The sequence below is a fragment of the Emydura macquarii genome, unplaced genomic scaffold (genome assembly GCF_026122565.2).
Source record: "Emydura macquarii macquarii isolate MOO-44397 ecotype Brisbane River unplaced genomic scaffold, CSIRO-AGI_Emac_v2 contig_3240, whole genome shotgun sequence".
Lineage (NCBI taxonomy): Eukaryota > Metazoa > Chordata > Testudines > Chelidae > Emydura > Emydura macquarii.
The window spans coordinates 2,219,566-2,246,752 of record NW_027133377.1 but is presented as its reverse complement, the minus strand read 5'-3'; the positions used below and the strand labels follow the sequence as shown (position 1 = coordinate 2,246,752).

Genomic DNA, 27,187 nt, shown 5'->3' with positions numbered 1-27,187 from the left:
AATAATGGATTTTAATCATTTATATCAGCACACAGGAAATGATTTATATAATTGATTTGGATCTTGTTTTGCATTTGTACTTGTTAGCTATTTTCTAAAGAAAAAATAATTATAATTGTTTGGTATAACCACTGAACCATGTTGATTTGCAAACAAATACAGCTTTTATACTAAATTCGGTACTTCTTTTTGTTAACCAGGAGGATACAGCTATCCACATTTATTTAAACACTTATATAACTTGAACGTTTTATTTAGATTTCTATTTTTTTTACATTTTTATTAGGTTAGAAAATGTTGAATGACTCTTAGTTACTAGATTCTTTTTTACTCAGGATTTGGGTCAAACTGCATTTGGATGGAGATTGGAATTCAATTAAAATTTTAAAAAACAGCATTTTAAAATAGTTTTTATTAGTTAAATATAACTACCATACATGTGCTGGAGATATATATATATATATATATATATATATATATATATATATATATATATATATATATAAAAAAAAAAAGTTTACCAAAGACTTATTTATTAAACAAAGGTAGTATATGATTTGTAACTAGCGAATTGACAGATTGACAATCTGGCACATAGCGATCAGAAATAAAGGTATTGAAGTCAGTGGGAGTTAAAACCAATGGGAGTTAGGTGCCTAACTGGATTAGGTGCTTTCGAAAATCCCACTAAGTATCTTTAGGTGCTTAGATATCTTTTAAATTCTGGCTCCATGTCTTTCAGATTTTTAGAATTAGTAGATCTCATTCTCTCCCACCTAGTTTTTATTCATAGATTGGAAGAAAAAAATTGAGAAAAGCTTGTTTTCCCACTCCCAGTTGACTTCTCAACTTTGAATGAACTAGCCCAAATGAAGAAAACATTCTCTCTACACCTGCTTGGTACACTGAAACCAAAAGTAATAAAGGCAAAAGTTTCTCTGCACAAAAGAAACTGAATGTACATCTATCTGTGAAAAACAGAAATATCTGCATTCGCGCACCCTTGTAAATACTGAGAATAATACAGGTACTTAATGCCGTACATGACACTATGATACATTTATAAAGCTTGAATTGCCTTCAAAAGTTAGATGTTTTCTCTGATTTTGTAAAGAATTGAAAAAGCAGCATCTTTTAACTCATTGAAATTTGAGGTCTCATTTGTGCAATGTGTTTTTTATTTATTTAAATGATTCCAGTCAATTATAGTAAGATTTAGGTCTTATAGGATGTCATAATTTCAAATTTAATTTTAAACAGCTTTATTTTTTAAAAATTATTTAGTTTAAATAAAAATGTGATATAAATTTTAAAAAGGTTTGTATCCATCCTGGGCATGAAGATTTTCTGAGAAGGTGGTTTTACATGTAGTTTTCCTCTGTTTTCATGTTATGAAAACCTGCAATATCTCATTTAAAAAAAATTGTGTTATGGGGAAAATCTTCAAATTTATAAATACAAAACACAGGAAGATATTTATAAATTTATCTTCATAATTTTTTCATGCTATTATCTGATCAACTCAGGCAAAAACAAGTCCTTTCATTTGCCAAATACCCTTTTTTGTTTAAAATACTTTTTAGACCTGTGATCACCAAAACAGTAAGAGAGAATTTCTAAATGACTACATTAAGAAATTCCATCAGAGCAGTCAGTGAAACGGCTATAGGAATGTGAAGAGTTTAGAAAGCAGTCCAATGCAGATGAGATTTATAGTTGTTAAGCAAAATAAGCACTAATCTTTTCTGTCAACAGACTTGTGTTGCTGACATTTTGTAGGGTCATTTTGTCATCCCTCTTGTTGGATTTGAAATGTTTTAATACGTGTTTTCTAAGAATATGCAAACGCCACTAAAAAATTCACAATAAATAACTGATTAGAAAAGGTAAAAATAGCACACATTTTAACTGGCAGGTTTATTCTGGATATTTATTTACGGTAGAAATATATCCAATTCTGTAGTTTACAGTATTACAAATAAATTTTGAGAAAACACTCTTAAAAAAACCAGAACAAAGTAAAAAATATTTTACTGGGCTAGATGATCACTACAAGGCTGTTTTAGAATGTGCTGTAAACCAGGAATATTTACTCTAGTGAATGTAAGTGTCATATGTAGGCAAAAACATCGTGTAGTAAATGAAAATACCATTTCATTCTTGTATATACAGGTTGTGGGCAGGGAATTGTTTGCTTTGGTTTCCCTCTAGAAACCAAAATATATGTATCTAAGCACTGGTTTAAGCTTGGATATATAATACTGGATCGACAGTAGAAGGTAGAGTGATTTTATTATTCTAATGCTCCAGGGAATTATGGTGGTACACATTTTGTCACCTGGTGATACATTAAATGTTGTTGTTGTTCACAAATACACTATCTACAGTATATCTTCTCTCTAATCCCAAATGCTGATAATATAAATAAAATAAATCCATTTGATTTCAGTCTGTATTAATAAGAAATAAGAACTATGAGTGAGGAACTGGAAAGACTAGAAAGTGTAATTGCACATTTTCGATAGAGCTCCCCGCCTCCTGTCTGGAGTTCAGAATGGAGGTGGGTGAAATTTTTTGACTGTAAACATTTTTGGAAAAATGCAGATTTGAAACATTTTGCTGATTCATGTTGGTTTTGCTTGAATTGTTTAGAAAACAATCAAAATTTTAAAAAATTCCATGTTTTGTTTTGATATTTTAGAAATAAGCCTACTGGTAGGCTGAGGATAGTCTACCCTGAGTTAGGGGTTAGATCAGTGACTCTCAACCTTTCCAGCCTACTGTATCCCTTTGAAGAGTGATTTGTCTTGTGTACCCCAAGTTTCCCCTTACTTAAAAGCCACTTGCTTACAGACATAAAAATACAAGTGTCACAGCACACTGTTACTGAAAAAATTGCTTGCTTTCTCATTTTTACCATATAATTATAAATTGATTGGAATATAAATATTGTACTTACATTTCAGTGTATAGTATATAGAGCAGTATACGCAAGTCATTGTCTGTTTGAAATTTTAGTTTGTACTGACTTTGCTAGTGCTTTTTATGTAGCCTGTAGTAAAATGAAGCAGATATGTAGATGGGTTGATGTACCCTCCACAGGTACATGTACCCTGGATTGAGAACCACTACATTAGATGGGGGGAGCCTTGTAAATGCCTGGACCTGCTTAAATGCCTGGTACATGAAGATGTGGAGGACAGGGAAGATAGAGCCACTCTCCAATGTTCAGTTAATGAAATTGCAACCTGCCTTTAAATCCATCCCTCTGTCTCTCCTCATTCAGCTGCATCTCCTGGCCAGTGCTGATAGCGGTGGAACAATCAGCATCATGTTACCATAAAATACATTTGATACATTTCTGTATAATTGAGCCAATTTTTTTTTTATGATTGGGCTGGCATCAATGCACACTGCGCTGTACAAAACACAGGAAGATATGGTTCCTGCCACAAGGAACTTAAAATTTAGGGGCCCAATCCTATGGCTCTGCCTTGAATGAACTCCCATTGAGCTGAAGAAGTGGAAACTTAAGTTAGCCAGAAAGTACAGTTTAGGCACACACTATCAAGGTTCCTCTCTGGCATCCATCACTGTAGTATGTGAGCACCTCTCAAAACAGAACTAATGCAAAGTAAGGCCCTGGAAGCATACTAGATTATTCTCTCCTCCCTTGGAGGTTGCCAGACATTTTAATTTAGTAGATGTGTGTTGCTCCCCAGGCACCCTTTTTCTATCTTCCATTTTTATTGCTATTGTGGGGGAGCTATGCTAAAGAAGTATCTTGCATGTTGTTCTAAGGGCTGTGAGAATGATGTCATCTTGTCTGGAAGGCAGAGATCCATAAGATCAGGTCAGTTGTCAAGCAAGTTGTCTCTCCCACTTTCACAGGGTTCGACTTTCAAGGCTAACAATTTCACCATTCCTGCTGAATGTCACTTTTGAGGAAAGTCTTGGCTTCTTAGCGAAAATGTTCTTTCCGCTAACTTGGTCTAGTGCCATGGGAGGCCTTAAAATTGAGCACCATGGTCTTGAAATGTAACATTATTTTTATGAAATGTAGTCGTATTTATGAAGTGAGCTGAGCCCTGTGGTCGTGTGATCTTGGCTGCCGTGTCTTAAGTCATGTAGGCTTGGATCAATATAGTTAAGTCATTATTAGATAGTAGGAGTTACGGTCTTCATAGTGGTTGCAGAGTGCATGGTAGTTTACCATCTTCAAAGGAGGCATTAGCCCTTTGAACAACTTGGTGATGGTCATAAATTCCACAGCAGTGCAAATATCTCAATTTTGTATATAAAATGCACTTCTTTCCTTCAATTAATGTTGAAAGGCTTATTTCCCCCTGGTTTTTAAGTCTCTTATACTTGACACTTGTTCACTTTTCTGGTAAAATGTTACTTTAAAGGGAATTCTTTGTTCAGCTGTGCGGGCTTTTCCAAATGACTTCTTTATAGAATCTTCTGATGTGAAACTTATTGTCACTGTCTGATGAAATCCCTCTTAGTATAGAATCATTGCAACCACTCATGCAAAACAATACTCCTTCTTCCAGAGTTACGTCTAGTAGCGTGGATATTGACTGTGGCTGAATTAATTCCTAATCATACTGTACTGTAGCTGCTTTTAACCAATGATGCTGGAACAATGCTTAGCACCATAACTGACTAAGGATTAAAAAATAACAGCAATAATAAAGAAAGCACCCTCAACCGAATGTACTGAATAAGTGAAATACAAGGCACTAAGACCCTGTTTACACTTACCTCTGAGATTCGGCGGCAGTCGACGGGAATTACGCAAGCTACGCAAAAAACTTGCGTAACTCCTGTCGACTTCTCTGCTTCTCTTCTGCACACTGTCTTCACTGCACTGTGCTGACGGAACTGCGTTCCCGTCGACGCAGCGCTACATCACTTGTGAAGGTGGTCTTAGTACATCAATTTCTGGATCGACTGAGCAGGTCTTCACTGACCACTCAGTCGATCCAGAGAAATACATCTGACGGCGGCGACTTTGCCGCCATCAGTGTAGCCATAGCCTTAGATTCAGCTAAATCTTTTCTGAAATGTATTGCTTCCAGTGTTAATGTATGTGTTTGTTTTTGGCTTATTACTTCCTATGGAATTCATAAGAGAGATTGTGCCCAGTTTTGGGCCCCCCCACTACAAAAAGGATGTAGACAAGTTGGAGAGAGTACAGCGGAGGGCAACAAAAATGATTAGGGGGCTGGAGCACAGGACTTATGAGGAGAGGCTAAGGGAACTGGGCTTGTTTAGTCTGCAAAAGAGAAGAAAGGGGGGATTTCATAGCAGCCTTTAACTACCTGAAAGGGGGTTCCAGGGAGGAGGGGGCTAGGCTGTTCTTGGTGGTGGCAGATGACAGAACAAGGAGCAATGGTCTCAAGTTGCAGTTGGGGAGGTCTAGGTTGGACATTAGGAAAAACTTTTTCACTAGGAAGGTGGTGAAGCACTGGAATGGGTTACCTAGGGAGGTGGTGGAATCTCCATCTTTAGAGGTTTTTAAGCTGAGGCTTGACAAAGCCCTGGCTGGGATGATATAGCTGAGGTTAGTCCTGCTTTGAGCAGGGGGTTGGACTAGATGACCTCCTGACTAGATGTCCCTTTCAACTCTAATATTCTATGATTCTATGTATGCTATATGAAGGTTTCTTGTATGTGAAATCTTGAATTCAAGCACAAAGGGAATATTTCTATTTAAAAAAACAACCAAAAAGAGAAATCCAGCAGCTTGTATTTCTATGCTAAAATGATGAAAGAGTTTGATTTTGTTGTTTTAAATTTTAAACATTTCTTTCTTGAAGAACAAGCCCTGTTTGTTTAATTTCAAAACAAAAAAATCATGCCACAATGTATGTTCTAAAGGTTTTTCTTTTTCTGTGCATAAATATTAAGATAATTGCATATCAAGCATAATACTGGTCTTTTTTCTAGCTTGACCCAAGCTTTTTTAGTAAATGAACTTTTATTTTAATAAACTGTTCATTATTTTTATAGAAGCCCTGACAACACACCTTTTATCATAGGCTTTCTGGGAATTACACTACAGAGATTTTGCAGTGACTTAATAAAAATGAATATTTATTTATTCCAGGATCAGTATTATTTTAAGTGAAGCTATAGTAGTCAGTGTAATACCTGCTTTATATTAGAAGAGCTCCATTTCTTTCTTTACCTATCACAGAATCCTGCTTGTTAGATATGAGTCAGTCAAAATATCTGTGCTGCTACCATCACTGTCTTCCCTTTTCCCTGATTTTTTGCACTCAAACCTATAAACATAATATGCTTTTAAACAGTGGAAAACTTCAGAATCTAAAAGTACATATAAACTTTCCAGTTACATATTCAGAAGTTTAATTTAAAAAACAAACAAACAAACAAAAAAAAGGCTTGAGTAGTTCAGGGGGTCTGTATTGTGGGCCAGGAACTGATTTTTACACAGATGTTGTAAATAGAGGACAGAGGTGTTCCATAATTCTCTTCTACATATTGACTGAAATATTATTTTCACTGTCCTACATGTCTGAGTTCTTAGTCTTTCTTCAAAGCTGCATGGAGGATTAACTTTAGTTTGAATCAAGTGGTCATAGGCAGCCTAACACTTCATGTGTCTAAACAGAGCAAACTCACAGCAAGTTCTTTACTTTGAACAATTTCTTTAGCAGAAGAGTGGGTTACAGAAGATGGACTCTAGGTTGGTCTAGATTACAAATAAAGGTTAAGATTAGCCTCAGTGTTTTTTCTAGTGTGGACACCATTTAACACCTTTGATCTCAGGTTGCCTGGTCAAGGTCAACCCAAAACACAAGGGAAAAGATTGTGTTCAGGCCTGGATTAGCTAACGCATGCTAGCTAACCCCAACTGAACTTCATCTTCTCTTCCTAATCTTAGCATACCCTTTATATATTTAATTGATATACTAACTATTTGCCTAGATTGAAAACAAACATAGGCACTGTGCTGTTGATTTTTAAAAGCCATTTAAAGCTCTGTAGCAGTGTTCAGTTTTGTTTGTTCAGAGCCAGATCCAAAGTCTACTGAAATCAATAGGGGTCTTTCCATCAACATCAATGGGCATAGAATAATCAGTACTTTGCACTGCTTGTCTGGATAATACGCCGGTGGCACATTGTCATAGCAGTAACAGCCTGGTTTTGCTCAGTCCAGATTGATATGGAATCTGTAGAGTTGGGGTACATGGTACTGGATACAATCAACTTCTATAGGCACAAAAAAAGTTATATCAAATCTCTTATACAACTACTTTGTCATTCCAGGATTTTAATCAGAGCCCAAACAATAGGAAGTTTTGAAGTTTAAAAAGAAACCTACAATAGTAAACTGGAGTATCCAGTCCAAACCAATCCAGCAAATCAAAAACCAACAATGTAAAGCTACCCCTTCAATATTTAAAATATACACATCTTCGCTTCTCCTGTGTAGGGTGACCAGATAGCGAGTGAGAAAAATCAGGAAGGGGTGGAGGGTAATGGGTGCCTATATAAGAAAAGCCCTCAATATTGGTACTGTCCCTATAAAATTGGGACATTTGGTCATTCTACTCCTGTATTACTACCTAATTCCTACCTTGCTTTTGCAGAACAAAAGTACTCAATGGTTAATTTATTCTTAACACTGGATTATGTAATTAGAGAATTTTTATATATTTCAGCTGTCCTGATACAGAACAGAGTAACTAAAATGGGACAGAAGTCAGAATTTCTGGGTTTTGTATTTGCCTCTGCCACTGAATAATAATACTTAGCCCAGATATCACTTTGTATTTTCCAAAAGTGTAAAATAAAAATGAATAAGGCTCGATAGAGACTTGCTGTGTGATTTTGGGCCAGTCACTTCAATGCTCTCTATCCTGTAAAATAGTATACAGTGTTATTGTTAAATAACTTTTTGTGTGGCTTGCTTAGTGTCTGCAAAGTGCTTCAAGATCCTTGAATGAAAAGTGATTCATAAGTGCAAAACCTTATAAGAGTTTATAGTTATATTAAGGCTTCCCTATGAGGAGAGACTAAAAACGTTTAGGGCTGATCAGCTAAGAAAAGAGATGATGGGGGTGGAGGAGATATGATGGAGGTCTATAAAACCATGAATGGTGTGGAAAAGTGTTATTTGCACTTTCCCACAATAAAAAAATCAGGGGTCACCCAATGAAATTAATAAGAAGCAGGTGTAATACAAATAAGAGGAAGTACTTTTTCACACAGCACAGAATTAACCTGTGGAACTCACTGTCATGGGATGATGTGAAGGCAAAAAATATAACTGGGTTCAAAAAGGAATTAGATAAGTTCATGGAGGATAGGTTCATCAGTAGCTATTAGCCAAGATGATCAGGGATGCAACTCCGTGCTCTGGGTGACCCTAACACTCTGCGAAGGGTTAGAAGGGGAAAACATGGAATGGATCTCTCCAAATGGCTCTGTTCTGAACACTCCCCCTGAAGCTCAGGTACTGGCCACTGTCGGAGACCATTGTTCTGACCCAGTATAGCATTTCTTATGCCATTTTTGGTGGGTCATTGGGCCCATGGAAGAGAGAGCTTGAAATCCTAACAGAAACACCCTGTATTCTGTCAGAGTTGCTGTAGGATGAACTATCACCCGTACTCACTCACAACAGTAGAATCTTGAATAGCAAGTGACATTTCAAGGGTGCCTACTGTTATCAATTCAACTGCACAGTGATTGATGCAGCTGGTGGTACTCATTTAATTGCTGCATGCAGCAGGCGTAAGTTTGCAGTATTGATCCCGTTTTGGTCAAGGCAGAAGCCGGTGGAGAGGGGGGAATGTGAGTCCTACTGTTGTTGCTCATTCAAATGTGATGTGTGAAATGAAAAAATATCTGTTAGCTGTAGTATTACATATGGTGCTTTTGCAGAATAGTCCAAATAAAGAAGGTAAGGGGCATTTCAGTAAATATAAACTTCTAAGTAGGGCAGAGGTTTTGCATTGAAAAAAATTCCAAAAGCATCTGATAGTTTCCAAAGAAGTAAATCTTTGTTACCTCATCTCTAATGCGGACGTATGTATGCTATGCATTCCAATTCAAAGAACACATTTTACAAAAAATAAAATAAAATTGCCAGCCTGTTGCAACAGGAGCTCTGAGTTTCTACCCTGCAGGTGCAGTGAAGAATGGTGACCTCAAAGAGTGGGTTTGAATTCATAAACTTTTTCTTCTCCTTTTTGGCAGGCCCACAAAAATCGACAATTTCTGGCTGCCACCTGCTGTGACATCCCTTCTTACACTTTGCTGCCGTGTCCCTCTCACTGCTGAGCATTGGAGACTAGAGACAGGTCAGTGCTTTCCTCCACCTAATATTGTTTCACTTTTTTTCTTTCTGTTCCTTGGATTATGGCTGAATTTGTATGACAGGTCTGGACGCTTGATTGGAACATTTCACATTGTTGTGGGCCTGACTCTCCGCTCTGTGCCAGCTCAGTGCCACAGATGTGGTTCTGAATGGACAAAACTACCAGAACAAAGTGGAGAATGAGATCCAGTTTCACTAGGTGGCGCTGCAGAGTAGGTTTGCTTTGGGTTAGTGCAAATGTAAGCCTTAGTTATGGATCAAGGTGGTTGTGATATTTGATTTATCTGACCGTTAACTAAAATGGTTTGGATGTTAGTCCTCTCATGGTGGCTGCTTAACCATTTGTATAAGTAACTGATTGTTTGATGTGTGATTTGAGGATAATGAAACAAGGCAGAAACTGAGAAAAGACTTAGAAGAGGATTACTCACCAGCCACTTAGAATCAACTTCTGAACATCTCTTCATTTGGTCACAGAAAGAAGAGAGCATCCGGGGCTTGAGGCTGAGATGAGTAACAGGTTTTAGAAACTAAAAAGTTCTAGATCTACAGGGTCTCACTCCCCAGAGCCTTACACTTTTGACATCGTTTCCAACTGTCAGAAGTGATCGTAAAGAGCTACCAAAGCAAAGTGGCAGCATTTCACATCATCTTTGCAGAGGTGTAAATTACAACACCACATACAATGCCGTGGAGACCAATTTGTTCTGACTCCAAACGGAATTTAATACATTTTTAAACTAGGAAGCAGAACAATATGTGTGATGTGCTGGCCTACTTTGGCTCCAGCAATGTGGCCTAGTGGCTCGAGCATTGGACTGGGACTCAGGTGACCTGGGTTCTATTGCTAGCTCTGCCACTGGCCTGCTCGGTGACCGTGGGCAAGTAATTTCTTCTCTGTGCCTCAGTTTCCCCCTGTGTAAAATGGGATTAATGATGCTGACCTCTGTTGTAAAGTGCTTTGAGATGGACTGATGAAAAGTGTTCTATAAGTTAGCTAATATTATTGTTGATGTTAGTAGTAGTAATATATATGTATTTACCATGGGATTTTGATATTCCCAGAAGACCTGGCACATTCTAAGTTGAAATACCTTAGTCTGGAACCCTGAATCTTTAATTCTTTTTCTTTTCAACACTTTGCCAGTTATAATTACTTGAAGTTCAGCATTCGTTGTGAACATCTGGTTTTTATTAACAAAAGGTAATGTATGTTCTACCAGAGAACTCTAAACCAGCCTTACAATATATTTCCTGAGGTTCAGAATCTGCTTTTCTGCTATTTTCTGTGATGATGATCATGAAAAAACTTGACACCTCAATGTCAAACAATCAAAAAAAATTATTGCCTTGGGAATAGCAGTATGAAGAATTTTGCATGGCTACACTAAATCTAGGAGAAATACATTGCAAATTGGTAGCAGCGGGTTGCATTCGCTAAATGACTATATAGAAAAAGATTATGAAAATGCCAGGTATAGACCAAGACTGCTGTTCAGTGGTGGGTGTGAAGTCTCTAGCAAAGTGCATGCTGGGATGTTACAGTAAGCAGGAATTAGTAATTGGGATGGGGAAGGGTTTTAGCTTCACAGAGCTGAAAGAAACAGAGGCAAAATAAGTTGCTGATGTGCTGAAATACCTCCTATTGCTTTTCCTGTTTATTTAGGACATCTTTTGGTATTTTTTTTAATAAAAAAGATTTGTTAGACCATCTTCAAACTGTGATAAATTCAAAGTTAGTTTTAATAATGACCATTTAAAGCCATATCCCTAATGCTTATAATATGAGTAACAGGCAGGTATGCTATTAAATAGCTATAATTTGCCTTGTATCGAAAGCCTCTTTCTTCCCCCTTTGGATCAAGAGAAAATTCATCCCTACTAGCTAGTCTCTTAGCATTTCATGCCATAGCTATGTTTGCTTTGTTGCCAAGGTAATTCTGCTATACCATGTCAACTCTGCATCCTTCTATTGCATTATTGCAGCTGTAACAACTAAGAAGTGCAGCCAGTAAATTAAGGTTGTCAATCATATGAACAAAAAGGGTATTTAAGTGGTTTCATGTCCATTTCCAATATCTCATGAGACTAAGTCACAAGAATAATTCCAAGCTCTAAGAGATGTTTTTTCTGCTTGGTCCTCATTACTCATATTCATACAAGAAGCTCTGAAGCTTTATGAGAAGTATTTTGTGTCCAAAAGGAATTAAAAACTTTCCAGAGATTTCTCCAGCTATATTCTAAGGCTAGAAGAAACCATTGTAATCATCTAGCCTGGCCTCTAAATATTGTCAATGATAGAGAATCCACCATGATACTTAGTAAATTGTTCCAATGGTTAATTAACCTCAATGTTAAAAATGTATGCCTTATTTCCAGTCTGAATTTGTCTAGCTTCAACTTCCAGCCATTGGATCATGTTCTACTTTTCTCTTCTAGATTGAGGAGCCCATTATCAAATATTTGTTCCCTATGTAGGTACTCATACACTGTAATTAAGTCACCCCTTAACCTTCTTTTTGTTGAGCTAAATAGACTGAACTCCTTGAGTCTATTGCTATAAGGCATGTGTTCTAATTGTTTAAACATTCTTGTGGCTGTTCTCTGAACCCTCTCCAATTTATTGATGTCATCCTTGAACTGTGAACACCAGAACTGCATGCAATATTCCAGCAGCAGTCACACCAGTGCCAGATACAGAGGTAAAATAACCTCTCTACTTCTACTTGAGATTCCCTTGTTTATACATCCAAAGATCGCATTAGACCTTTTAGCCACAGCATTGCAGTGGGAGCTCATGTTCAGTTGATTCTCCCTCATAACCCCCAAATCTTTTTCAGTAACTGCTTTCCAGACAGTCCTGTGTCCTGTAGGTATGGCCTATTTGCTTTGTTTCTAGTTGTGTACACTTACACTTAGCCATATTAAAACACACATTGTTTGCTCGCACACAACTTACCAAGCATTTCAGATCATTCTGTATCAGTGACCTGTCCTCTTCATTATTTACCACTCCCCAATTTTTGTGTCATCTGCAAACATTATCAGTGTGACTTATGTTTTCTTTCAGGTCATTGAAAAAAATGTTAAATAGCTTAGAGCTAAGAACTGATCCCTGTGGGACCCCACTAGGAACACACCCTCTTGATGTTAATTCTCCATGCATCTCCCTGCATCTAATTGCATCTCCATGCAATTAGCCAACTTTTAATGCAATTAATGAGTGCCATGTTAATTTTGTATCATTCTAGTTTTTAATCGTCATACAGTACCAAGTCAAGTGTCTTATAGAAGTCTAAGTAAATTAGATCAACCAAACTTGTAATCTCATAAAAAATATCAAGTTAGTTTGACAAGTTCTATTTTCCATAAGACCATGATGATTGGCATTAATTATATTGCCCTCCTTTAATTCTTTATTAATCAAGTCCCATGTCAGCTGCTCAATTCTCTTGCCTTGAATCAATGGCATACTGACTGGACTATAATTACCTGTGTCATCCTCTTTACCCTTTTAAAATATTGGCACATAAGTTTTCTTTCAGTCTTCTAGCGCTTCCCCGGTGTCCCAAGGCTCATTGAAAATCAGCATTAAGTGTCCAGTGAGCTCCTATATTAGTACTATTATTACCTATAACTTTAATTATCTTCCTTAAGAGATTTCAAATATGATAAATAAAGAATAATAAATACAGCAGTTCAAAATGTCTGAATACGGAGCAAACCTCTAAAGAAAGCATTTTATGCTGGGATAAATGGGGGAAAGGCTGGAAGGCTGTTCTCAATCTTGGGTTCCCAAACTGTAACATGGATATTTGGATACTTGTTTTAGGTAACTAAGCCCCAATTTCTGGACCCAGATACAGGACAAAGTACCCTAACTTAGTTGTGCTCCCTCTTCTGTGTATAGACTTTTTGGTGAGATTTCTATGTCAAAAGCCACAAATGTTATTCCAGTCTGGCAGCCAATGTATGAGGAAAAAGAGCAGATTACCCATTCAGGATGTTGATAAATGTTAGCTGACATCGAGTGGCTAAATATGTGGAAACATTTTGCATACACCAATAAATGCCAAGAATAGCAATGCATTATTTCTGAAAAATACAGTTGTAAATCAATCATTTGGCACCATTTTATCTGTACTTAATTTGCTCGGGGAAGACAGATTTATTTGATTTTTTGCTATTCATCTTTTTATTAAGTGAAGAATTTGAAATAAAACAATGATTTTACTCTATTTTTTTGAGTGGCTGAAAACTAATTGGAGATTAGAAAACATCTACTGTACTGAAAACTAGGAAACTTTTGGCTTTCCTTATTCCTGGTCCTATGTTATGCTGAACAAGACAAAAGAACTAGCAATAATTACAAATCATAGGGGATGACCTAGGAGTCCAAGCTACCCATCAAATTACCCACAGCTGTTGTGTTCCCAACCAGTCTGAATCAATGTTATTTTGTTTCCATTTTCTTCAGCAGAAACATACAACCTTTTAACAGCCTTTTCCCTTATGTTAACAAAACCTACTGGCTTCCAAGGTTAGATTAATATGTTTCTAGTGGGAGTTCAGTATACTCTCAATGAATAAAACAGACTTCAGAATTTAATAAAGGCCAAAGCCTTTCATTTTGAAACATTCTTGTTTTCACTTGCTTTACTTCTACCCTTGGTTATGATGCATTAAGCCCAAAATGATGAAGCAGTGGAGTTCTGATGTATTAACTCTAACTAAAAAAGAAACAAACATGTAATGTTAGAATAACTGTCAGTAAAATGTGCGAGTTGAAGGACTTTGCAAGTTGCCTTGGCTAGTTTTAATTCTTGTTGGAAATTTACCTCCTTAAGGAAAAGAATTAGCTATTCTTTCAGATTGTGAAAGTAATGGATAACATCTATTTACCAGTGATGTGTGACCCAAAAATTATTCTGAATTTTGTTTGCTTATTTACTTAGAAAGCAGGAAGAACGCATTTTTGGTCATTTAAATTTTAAAATGTTTATCATGCCAACTTCCTGTGCACAGGTGTCACTTCCCCATTATGCAAGCAATGTGTGCGTCATAAAAAGAAGAGGACAGTCAGCCAGTTCATTAAACTGAATATGCATATTTATTTAAGGGACTAATCCTAATAGAGTACAGCTTGTACACTGGTGTGAGCCTCAGGGGTAAGGGTCAAGAATTTTGCCTCTCTTCAGGCTGCAAACAGTGGTGGAGTGACTCTCTAATCGCTACTGCAACATAAGGGCTTCCCAAGAACATTTTTGGATGATGCCAGTCAGGCTCTTTCATGGCCCTAGTCACATTTGCAGATGAAGGGTGGGTCAGGATTTGGGCGGAAGGCCACATCTACGCTTAGAAATTTGGCATTTTAACCACATGTGCTTCATAGGCTTTGTCAGATGCCACGTGTCCACAGTCAGTTGATGCCAGTGGTGTACAGGTGTTTACTCCACCATTTGTTCTTGATTTGAGCAAGTCTAACCACCATTATGATGATGGATATAATGCTTAGTGTAGAGAGCCGACACTGGCTTAGAAACTGCATGTCCCAGGGCAATCCCAGAATGCCTCCTGCCTTTTGTTCATTCAACTTCCCAACCATAACGTTGCATTAATGTCAGTTTTTGGCAATGAATAATAACCTTAGTAATCTCTGGAGTCTGTGTAAACCCAGAAGCAGGGATTATATATTCTATTCAATGACACAAAGTTTATTCTCAGGGTATTTTCTTTTATCAGAAGAGCTGATAAGAAATACAACAAGCTGTGATACAGCAAATATCATAATAAGCAATCATGCCTCCGTGGAACTTTTGCTAGACCTAAAGGTGTATCAAAACCTTATTCCCCCTGGATGGAGCAAGCAATTAAAATGCTCTATGAAATAAATGATGGCTCTGCAAGCTCACATACCGGTTATGGGAAGGGAGTTCATCTTACATGAAGAGCAGAGGGCATTCTATAGAAGTACTCTTGTGAATGAGGTGGGGGTGGAGAAAGGGCTCCATTACAATCACAGCTTAGAAATCTGGAACAGCTCAGTCTTCCTATTAGATGCTTTTGTGAAAGACACATGTTAACAAGACTGAACACAAATCAATGCAAATTGAACCAGACACATTTAGCACTTACAGAGCTTGAATGTGCTTTGAGGACTTATTTCCTGCAGGTTGGGTAACAAGGTAGGTAGGCTCGTAGCCTGGCATTGGGAGAAATATATAATACATTGTGACAGGTTCATCTGGGGTGCCATCTGGGACAGGGGTACCGCTGTTCCCCCTTAATTCCTTAGGACTGGGTTGTCTCCCAAACTACTTTGCTAGTGACAAGCAGCAAACCCCTCCAGGTGCTGTTATCACTCAGCCCAACGGTAGGTGGAGCCCCCTACGCCCAGCCAGATTGCATGAATGCTTTCAGAGCGGCTCACAAATTTCACAGAGAAAGGCCCCACCCAGTCCACCCCAGTTCCTTGCCCAGCACCCCGAAGTTGTCCTGCCCTTGTCAGAAGTCTGACTAGTAAGATTATCACCCAGTTCACCCTTCCCTCAGCGTGGAGAAGACACACCAGATTTTGTTACCTGAATGGGGGATTTTTTTCAAACACTTCACAGAAACACGTTCTTTTAGTTAAGAATATAAACAGGTTTATTAAGTACAGAAAGGTGGCCTTTAAGTGAGCATAAGGGGTAGGCATAAGAAATCAAAGATAGGTACCAAAGGAAATAAAGATAAGCACACAAACTAATTCTTAAACCTTTAACACTAAGCAGTATCTAGATTAAGCAGTTTTCTCACCCCACTTGAATATTCCAGATAAAGGCTTCTCTCAAGCCTGGGTCCAGTCTCTGTGTTCCTGTTGCTTTCAGCATGGATGGGGGAGAAAAAAAGACCAAGCATGTAGCCTCTGTTCCTTCTTTTATATATCTTCTGACCATGTGGCCACTAGACACTAGGGTCCGGGTGGGCCCTGCTGAGCCTGGTTGCTCAATCCCTGCTGTGTGAGTGAGTCATACGGTTGAGCAATCTCTATTGAATAGCCTTGTGCAACTGTCATTGTATTATAAATCCTTTGTTTACAATTTTTTTGTTGGCTGATGACTGCTGAGCCCCTCCTGGGAAGGGGTGCCTCTTTTGCTGTTACTAGCAAGCTTATAACGTAATAACTGCAAAATCTTATAACTGGATACATATTAGCAAGATCCATATTTTGACAGCACAATGGATTTCAACAAGTTTATGATCTTTCATTAGATACCTTACATGGCATGCTTAATATGAATTATTACAACCATACAGAAGTGATGAATAAGGGGTTTACAGTGTGCTGTTTTGGGCTACAGGGTGTTTAATGCTGTTAAGCTCAAGAACTATTCCAACAATTTTGCATGAAGTTAGAATCTCTGTGGCGGACACCAAATGTAGAAATGAGTCACTTCATCGTTCAAGTCCTTGTTCTCAACCCTAAGACATGAGAGGCAGTGCCTTACTCTGTGACTTGAGTAGAATTATTTAAAGAAGGGTGGTATTTCCTGTGATCATGAACTACACTCTTAGCAAGTATAGTAATTTGTTGCCTTAGGGTCAGGTTATGCAACCTTTGCTCGTGGCAGTGAGCACTCACACAAGTAATCCCGTAGAAGTCAAGGGGACTACTTGGATAAAGTGTTCAGCAGCAGGAAGGCGCAACAATCTTGGTGATGCCATTTTTCTTTTAATATGAAATTAATGAATTGAAAGGAGTGAGAGAGGGATGCAAATGTACAGGATACTGTGATGGTACAGAAGATCTCTGTCGCTGTGTTGTTGCAGTTCTGTGATTGCAACAGAATACTGTTTGATGGCCTTAATTACACATCCCTCACTGTAATGAGATATTGTGCTCTGTGGGCAGAAGGAAGTGTTTGTAGGTGCTTGTATTCTTTTTGCAAATTTGGATTGTAAAATCAGATTGAGAGTAGCCAAGTCCCTAATTTAACTATTGAACTGCTACAGTATGGACAGTGCTGGTGCAAGTTTCCTTATTCTGCCTTCCAGTTGTGTTAGTCCTAACTCAGAGAGATTGCTTTGAGAGGGTGGTTTACTCTTCATGTACCTGTAATACTTGGCCCCCTATGCTTAGGGAAACAATGCCGTTTGAGGTGGAGGTTATGCGGATACCTTTCTATTAGGAACTGGACTGATACTGACAATTCATCTCTCATAGGCCACCAAAGAATTGATTTTTAGTAACTACTGACCAGAGCTGCTGCTGCATCCAGATCATAATCCAATATAACGTCCTCTCGGGACAGGAACAAGCCATTCTAAATTACTATATTTAGCAGTTTGAAACTACAGTGATAAGCATTTTACAAATACCCAATATAGTCAATCCGTTGGCCTAGAGGTGAGAGTTTCTTACTCTACAACAGCTGTCCGTTCAGTCCCTCAGTGGATCAGATTTATTTTCCTATGTAGTGGAGATACTCTCCCACCGTTTTGCCCATTTTTAGAAATGGAAACTGAACTGGAACCTCTTTAACAGAGGAGAAATGTTTGGTCCACTTGCTTTTCTTCTCTTACACATTTGGGCTTCATGGAGTTTTAAACACATGCCCCATGCCTCTTCTGCATAGCTGCAAATACCTCACTCCTGATGGCGGAATCTCTTTCCCTGCACAGATTTTTCTAGAACTCATTTACTCTTTCTATGGATTTTTCCATAGGAAAGAAGCATTTGCCCTGGGAGATGATATACCTAAGCTTTCACAGCAGGACTGCACTCTGCTTGCCTAAAACTCTTTAAATCACTTTATTACACAATCTGTTAGATGTGCAGTAGCTAGATGATCTATTTCTGTGCATGAGCTGTAAACTGTTGTTTGTATCAGGTTTAGAATAGATAATGGTTACATTCTGTGCAAACACAGGCTTTCTAAAGCCTCCAAAGCTGACTTCTTATTAAAATACCCACTAATGGTCATGTCTGCTACCTGGAGGTATTTGGTATATGCTTCCTGCAGCTATCCTAGCGGCATGGAGAAAGTGGACTAAATTCTGCTCTGTTATACTCATGCTGCATCATTAATTGCAATGTTGCATCTGACTAAGTGGGTTGCAGCCCACAAAAGCTTATGCCCACAGAAATTTGTTAGTCTTTAAGGTGCTACAGGACTCTTGTATTAATTGCAATGGGTTGCATAGGCAGAATTTAGCTCAGTGAGTGTTCATTACCATTGGACATTACTGACAGGTATAGATTTGATAAGGACTGTGGGTCATTTGTATTAGTTTTCAAGCCCTTCTTACCTGCCTATGCTTTAGAAAAAGGCTCACAGGACAGCTTTCCTTGGGCTCCTTCCATGCTGCAGGGATGTGTCAGCTACTGCTAGCTTTCTCATTCACATCCTCTCCATGAGTGGGGAGAGTGCATTGTGTCATGGCACACAATAGTTGCTTTCCAATGTTATGTGAGGAGACAGTGGTGCTAATGTCTGCCAAACCAGCCATGTTTGAGAGGCCTCAGGGTTTGTTCTCTCTGTCCTAGTTAAATCCATTAATAAAGACCTTTGGCACATTAGAAACTTTAGCTGTTTTATTCCACTTCACTTGCAAGTTCACTATTTAAGGCAAGGTTGTTGAACGCTTCTTTGTATTTAAAAATAGAGCAGTACAGTGCTTGTCTGTACTTGGAATTTCTAAGGCAAAATTGCAGCCATCTCAGCTCCTAGCGTGAGCATAAATTTCTCATTGATTTGGAGATCTCTACATGCATCAACCTTGATAGTGCTATGCCAGCAGTCTCCTGATCTCCAGCATGGCGCTGTTTGCTGAAGCTGCTGCTAACTAATGAGAGGTCTGCTCACTATGACAAATACTTTTACTTGCCAGGGTAACATTTTTGCTTTAGGGGATTTAGTAGGATGGATTTAGGGGGGAATCGGACGCGCTTGCGTAGGAAAGATTAGCCCAGCTGTAATCCAACTTGATTTCTGGCCAAAAAAGATGGTTAATGACTACAGGGCAAGTAGCCTAAGTTTGTAGGAAGTGGAAATTATCTAAAATTACAGAGAACAGAGTGTTTTAATACGGGATTTAACAAATATTTGGCTTGGGCTTTGGCAATTTATTTTTTTTAAGTTAATCTATTGAATGGTGAAAAGTGTCACATGGACAGCTCTGGAGACTGAAGTCCTCTATCTATTTACCAGGTACTCTGCAGGCTGCAATGGTGATAGTTTGCCCACAGTCCCCTATCAGCGTGCCTGAGCCCTGATCTAGTGGGGCCACCTGGAGGGCTGAAAGGGTTGTTTAGGCCTGAGGTAAAACTGTCTCAAGTGCCAAAGTGATTTAGGAGTCTAAGAGAAAGAGGCCCTGAAATCATTTTTGAAAATGGGAATTAGGCTCATAAGTCATTCTGGCACTTTTGACAGTTACACCCATGGTTTATGTTCGAAGTTGCTCTAGTTTAATTAAAGATGTCATTTTAAATCGGTATACTTAGCTGGTGCAAAACCCCCTCATAAACACTCTTAATTCGATTAAACCTGGCTGGTATCAGATTAGCTCAATTCAATAAGGAATCGAGTTAAGCTACACCAATGTAAGCCAGGAAGAAAATGAACTGAGTGTTTTAAAAACTGATTTAAAGTTAAACCAGTGAAACGTTGAGTACTTTCTGCCTTAGAAATTCTGTAGAAATTCCAAGTACCATCTTTCTGCCCTACCACCCCCACACACGTGATACAGTTCTGCGGTGACCTGGAAGCCTACTTTCTCCATCTCCGACTCAAGGAATATTACCACCACACCACTGAACAGCACACTAACCCTCAGATACCTTCCCACCAACGCTACAAGAAGAACTCTGCATGAGCTCCTCCTCACAGTCGAAACCACAGGCTAGACTTTTACATAGAATGCTTCCGCCAAAGTGCACAAGCTGAAATTGTAGACAAGCAGCATCACTTGCCCCATAACCTCAGTCGTGCAGAACGCAATGCTATCCACAGCCTTAAAAACAACTCTGACATTATAATCAAAGAGGCTGACAAAGGAGGTGTGACAGTCATCATGAATAGGTCGGATTATGAACAGGAAGCTGCTAGACAACTCTCCAACACCACATTCTACAGGCCACTGTCCTCTGATCCCACTCAGGAATACCAAAAGAAACTACACCATCTGCTCATGAAACTCCCTGAAGAAGCACAGGAACAAATCTACACAGATACACCCCTAGAGCCCCGACCAGGGATATTCTATCTGCTACCCAAAATCCACAAATCTGGGAATCCTGGACGCCCCATCATTTTGGGCATTGGGACTCTTACAGCAGGGTTATCGGGCTATGTGGACTCTCTCCTCAGGCCCTACACTACTAGTACTCCTAGCTATCTTTGGGATACCACCGACTTCCTGAGAAAACTACGATCCATTGGTGATCTTCCAGAAAACACCATCCTGGCCACTATGGATGTAGAAACTCTCTATATCAACATTCCACACAAAGATGGACTACTAGCCATCAGGAACAGTATCCCCGATCATGCCACAGCACACCTGATAGCTGAACTTTGTGACTTTGTCCTCACCCACAACCATTTCAGATTTGGAGACGATTTATACCTTCAAATCAGTGGCACGGCTATGGGTACCCGCATGGCCCCAGAGTATGCCAACATTTTCATGGCTGACTTAGAACAACGCTTCCTCACCTCCTGTCCCAAGGTGCCCCTCCTCTGCCTATGCTACATTGATGACATTTTCATCATCTGAAGTCACGGAAAAGAGTCCCTTGAAGAATTCCACCGGGATTTCAACAATTTTCACCCCACCATCAACCTTAGCCTGGACCAGTCCACACAAGAAATCCACTTCCCGGACACTACAGTGCAAATAAATGATGGCCACGTAAACACCACCTTACACCGAAAATTGCTATATGTACCTACATGCCTCCAGCTTCCACCTAGGACACATCACACAATCCATTGTCTACAGCCAGGCCCTAAGATACAACCGCATTTGCTCCAATCCCTTAGACAGAGACAAACAATTACAGGATCTCTATCAAGCATTCTTAAAACTACACTACCCACCTAGGGAAAAGAAGAAACAGATTGACAGAGCCAGACGGGTACCCGGAAGTCACTTACTACAGAACAGACCCAACAACAGAATGCCACTGGCCATCACCTACAACCCCCAGCTAAAACCTCTCCAACACATCATCAAGGATCTACAACCTATCCTGGAGGACAATCCCTCACTTTCACAAACCCTGGGAGTCAGGCCGGTCCTCGCTTACAGACAGCCCCCCAACCTGAAGCAAATACTCACCAGCAACTACACATCATAAAACAGAAATGTTAACCGAGGAACGTATCCTTGCAACAAACCCGTTGCCAGCTCTGCCTGCATACCTACCCAAGTGACACCATCATAGGTCCTAACCTCATCAGCTACACCATCAGGAGCTCATTCACCTGTACATCTACTAATGTGATATATGCCATCATGTGCCAACAATGCCCCTCTGCCGTGTACATTGGCCAAAGCAGATTGTCTCTAGGCAAAAGAATAAATGGACACAAATCAGACATCAAGAATGGTAACATTCAAAAACCAGTAGGAGAGCACTTCAATCTCCCTGGACACTCAGTAACAGACTAGAAAGTTGCCATATTACAACAAAAAAACTTCAAAAGCAAACTTCAGCATGAAACTGCAGAGCTGGAACTCCTGTGCAATCTTGACACTATCAGACTAGGTCTGAATAGAGACTGAGAGTGGCTAGTCCATTACAAAACATAATGTTCCCTCTTTTGGCATTCACATCTCCACATCAACTGTTGTGAATGGCCTCATCCAGCCTGATTGAATTAACCTCACTAACACTCGTCCTCCTCACTGTGATGTAACTCACCCATCCTTGCATGTGTATATATACCTACCAAACTGAAGTTTCCATTTCATGCATCCGACGAAGTGGGTTTCTACCCACGAAAGCTTATGCCCAAATAAATTTGTTAGTCTTTTTAAGGTGCCATAGGACTCATGCTGTTGAGTACTGGGTATGTCTACCCTGCAGCTGGAGGTGTAATTGCCGGTTTGGGCAGAGGTGGTACGCATGCTAGCTTTGATTGAACTAGCACACTAAAAACAGCAGTGGAGCAGTGCAGGAGGAAGTCTGGACTAGCTGCCTGGGTATGTGCCTACTAAGGTCTTATACAGGACTGCACTTGGTTGGCTAGCCTGTCATGATGCTCACTCCACTACAGCCACATTCACCATTTTTAGTGCACTAGCTGCATCACTAGTGCATATATGTCTAGTTGTGCTGGAAATTGCACATCCAACTGCAGTGTAGACACACTCATTGAGAAGGCCTATGTTTTATGAGTATTCAGTGTTTATGTTTTTTGCAAAGAGTGCCAAGAAGAGCATGGCCGTAACCAGGGCAGAGCAGCTGGCCAGGGTGCAAAGTCGTGGTGGTAGAAAAATGGGGCATCATGGGGGGAGCACGTGGGGTCATGTGCCCCCCAGATTTCTGCCTTCCATTTGGCACAGAGGCATCCCCCTGTTTGAAAATTGTCACCTCCTGCCAGGAGCCGGAAGATCGAAAGCTGGTGGGAGTTGCCCAGCCTGCTTGGGGTCCCTGACTCTCTGCAGTGTGGGAGCTGGGGTGCTGGCTGGCTCCCTGAGCCGGGCCACCTCTGCATGGCCGGGCAGTGCGGACGGCACAGCTCCAAGCTGCACCCCTGACTTGCTCTTTCTTTTCCTCTGATGGAGCCCAGTGCTGACTGGAGATGCCCTCTGAAGCCAGTCCCTACCTACATAGCCAGGTTGCCATGAAATGCTCCCTGAGACACTTGCTCACTGCTGCCCTGGTGCTCTTGGCTCTGCTGCAGGAGTTGGAAAATTTCCTTTCACAGTTTGAAAACCTTTGTGTTAAATGGAAGGTAGAAATCTGAGTGGAAGTAGAGGCATGTGACCCCATGTACTCCCTTACGCATCACCTCTAGAGGCACACACATGCTTGCTCGTCCTGAGCGCTAGAATGTCTCGTTACGGCTCTGAAGAAGGGTATAAATTGTGATGGGTGATGTGTGAACAGGTGACACGCATAAAGTAGATTGTTCAAAAACCTTCCATCTCTTTAGGATTGGTCTTTAATCTTAACAGAAGTAGCAAATCTCTAAGGCAGGACTGTGCTTAACAAACATAGAAGGGCTTTTCTCAGCTTGAGCTCCTGTTGGTTTCTCAGCGGACTTCAGTCCTCTCTCAGTCTTTAATATCCCTGACCTGGAGTGACAGCAACCCACTGGGTCTGGCTGCCAGCAGCATAGGTCTGCACCTTCAATTGAGTGCTAAAGCCTGACACTTGCTTATATGGGGTTTGTGATGCTGACACTTGTAGACCGATTTTCAGAGGTTCTGAGCCACCTGCAATTCCTATTCCCTTCAGTAGGAGTTGTGTTTAGCAGGAGTTTAGCGCCTCTGAAAATCATCCACAGTGAGACCACTTGGTCATTTCATGTGTATCAGCAAACAGTTCTTGTGATCAAATGGTATAAAACTTAACTGATCAGGATCAAGCCCTAGTTGATGACCTAGAAATGAGTAGCTCTGCATCTCATTACCAGTCCCCTGAACCATCCAAGGTCCCTCAGCATCAGCAAATCTGATACTATTTGTAGGATTGAATTATATTTTTGTTGGTGCCTCATCTGGGACACTAGAGAAGTAAAACAAGTGGAATTTCTGCTTTATAATCTTCTCCATCAGATGCTAATCCAGCATACATTCTTTTACAGTAGCAGTAAGCATAGCTTTAACTTTTCAGTGTTTGGTTAAATAGCCATGGATAATTTAAATCAGCACAGCTTTTATGGCTGTAATTTGTACCTCATTATTGGAAGGGAAAAAAAACCCCTCTGAAAAATATTAAAATAAGTGATAACCCCTCCTGTTAATTGAAGCTCCAAGTTTCTATTAACTGTTGGAGCTGTTCCAGTATTCCCATATCTGACTGATGCTGGATCGCGGAGTGCTTGTAAGAAAAGAAAACTTCACATCTCTAAAGAAAATTAGATTGTCTTGCAATTGAACTGCTTTTTGATGGACCCAGTTGGCTGAAAGCTTGCCTCTTTCATGACATACCATCCTATGCAGTTACGAGTGTGAAGAACAGAGCATGAAAACAGGGGTTAGTGTATGCATAGCTTTTCTCCTGAAATGTTCTGAATTTTCCTTAAAAGCATATCCCAGTGTTTGGGCTTGTGCCCACAGTGAGTACCCCATGACCTCACATATTCAGGACAGCTGGTTTACACAGGTGTCAGATCAAAATCAGCCTCTGGTATCTTGCAAAAAATAGTCTTTCAGATGACTGAATGATGCATTTAGTAAATCAGAGAATTCTGTCAAACCTAACAGATTACCCTATTTAAAGAAGTAAATCTTATGAATGTCAATTGCAGACAGTAGGTCAGTGTAAAGGCCCACCTAATCTACAGCAAGCTCTTCAAACCATACATGTAAAATATCTCTGCATTATTCTAAAAAGAAATTCTCTTTTTGTCTGCATCTTGGATATAATTGACACTTTCACCCATAATTTTGACTTGGATTTTTTTCAGAGTGGGAGGAACAGGGCAGATTTAATTAACTCTGATTTTAAACTTTAACTCGGATCTGGAGTAAAGAGTTACCTCTTTACGGGCTCTGTGAACATTTTAGAAGAAACAAAATAATGGTTTTCTTTTCCTGAAAATAGATGCTGCTATGATAACGATAGTGCCATTAGTACATCCGGCAGATCGTGGGACAAGGCTTGCATTGCCCCCAGCGCACTATTGTCTGAAGGATTCTTAAACTTGAGGGAAAGGCAAGATTGCGTGTAAATAAAATGAATGAGCAGAGGGGGCCCCCACCCAATGTCAGACTTGTACTTTACAGCATTGTTTGTTCCCCAGCTGAATGACACATACAGTGAAGGAGACACACAGGTTAACGGATGAGTGGCTGAAGATTCTGGAGTAGTCCTTGATCACAGTGCAGTAAATAGGGCTGCTGTTGCACAACGTATCACTGCACCATCAACTAATGAAACTTGTGTAGTGGGTAAGGATGGATGGAAGTGTTTAGTTCCTGTCAATGAATGCGGACAAAAGACGAGAGAAGTTACTGAAACTGTAAAGAGAGATTTTAGTTTTACAAACTCTGGTCGCTGTTCACTCAGCTGTGCAGGGGTAGCATGCTTAGTGGATGGCATAATTAGATGTTGCAAATAATACCACCATTCCATTGTCGTTTACTATGGTCTCTTGCACTGCAGTGTAGAAATACTCTAAGTCTCGGGTCAGTGGGACTTGAGTCAGCTGATCCGTGTTAGGGAACCCAGGGCTTGAGTGTCTACATAGGGTTAAAATACAATGTTAATACTTTTATAACCCATGCCGAAACTTAGGGCTCTGGCATCTACACCGCAGTGTGCAGGCCCAAGTCAAAGTAATCATATCCCAGAGTCCCTAGCACCCTTTCTCCCTCCCTCCCCCTCCACTGAAATGTAGCCACTTGCGCCCTAGGACTGTGGTGCACTGTGGCAAAACATTGCTGTTCATTCTGCACATTACAGGAAGTTTGAGCAGCCCACCAACACAACCTGCCGAGCAGTCATTTTGGTCTGTGCACTCCCAGCTATCAGAGCCAGCAACATGGAGGAGGTGCCTTTTGATGAACTTCTCTTGCTTGCACTTTTGGTCCTGTGTCAAGAAACTGGCAGAGCATCCGCAGGGTGCTGGTGGATGGTTTGGCAGTGATTTCTGTCCCACCAAAGGCACCTGATGGATCTCCTGATGTAGCTGCAGGAGGAGGAGGAGGCATTGCAGACTGTCACTGGAAGATGCTGCCCAGTACAATTGGCATAGCCAGCATGCCTCCGACATAGACCCCCTTCTGGCAGACCACAGACTAGGACCACATTGTCATGCAGACCTGGGATGACCAGCAGTGGATTCAGAACTTTCGCATGAAGGAGGACACATTTCTGGAGCTTTGTGAGCAGCTTGCCCTCACCCTCCAGTGTACAGAGAGACTTCTGTGGTCATTCTTGCCAGCCCACAAGAGGGTTGCTATAACTGCCTGGAAACTGGCTCCTCCAGATTGCTACAGGTTCATTTGCCAACCAGTTTTGTGTTGGAAAGTCGACTTCAGGTAAAGTGATGGCAGAGGATTCTGAGGCAATCAAGTGTGTGGCTTACCCCCAGGAGGAGGGCATTAAATATATTCTGGTGGTAACTGCTGGCTTTGAGAGAAAGAGAAAGAGGTTTCTTACTGTGGCAGGGCTACTGATGGGACTCATAGTGCCCATAGTTTGCCCTCAAGAAGCATGAGTACATAAACCACCATAGACCCCCCGCCATTGTTATGCAGGCACTCGTGGAGCATGTGGAGTTCATGTTGCCAGTTTTTTTGCCGTTCAGGGATCTGCTTTCATGGATGGGCTAGGTCACTATCCCCACCAAATGACATTGATATAAACAGCATTACTGTCCCCACTGTTCTGGGGGACCCCACATGCCCCCTTTTGCTTTGGCTTAAGATTTCAGAGGCCCTAGCAAAAAAAAAGTTTAATTACACTCAGCAGGTGCTTTTGGCAGATGAAAATCACATTGGAGGTGTCTACACACCCATTTGGATGCCAGTGTATTCAGTATTAACTGCATTACCGTGGCTTGCTGTGCTCTTCATAACATTTGTGGAGCCAGAGGTGAGCCATTTCCCCATCAATGGACCTATGAGAGCGAGGGGACGCTGGATCGGTACCCTCAGACAGAAAGT

At 40.2% G+C, this 27,187-nt stretch overlaps 1 protein-coding gene across 3 annotated transcripts in view; it reads left to right on the top strand.

Moving 5' to 3' along the window:
* The window catches only part of SPON1 (spondin 1), a 678,179-nt gene that overhangs the window by 6,275 nt on the left and 644,717 nt on the right, over window positions 1–27,187 (top strand). For all 3 annotated transcript variants that reach the window (XM_067532126.1, XM_067532125.1, XM_067532124.1), the window contains exon 2: window positions 9,238–9,341. The gene's annotated coding sequence lies outside the window, so the exon portion shown is untranslated. The remainder of the gene's footprint in view (window positions 1–9,237; window positions 9,342–27,187) is intronic.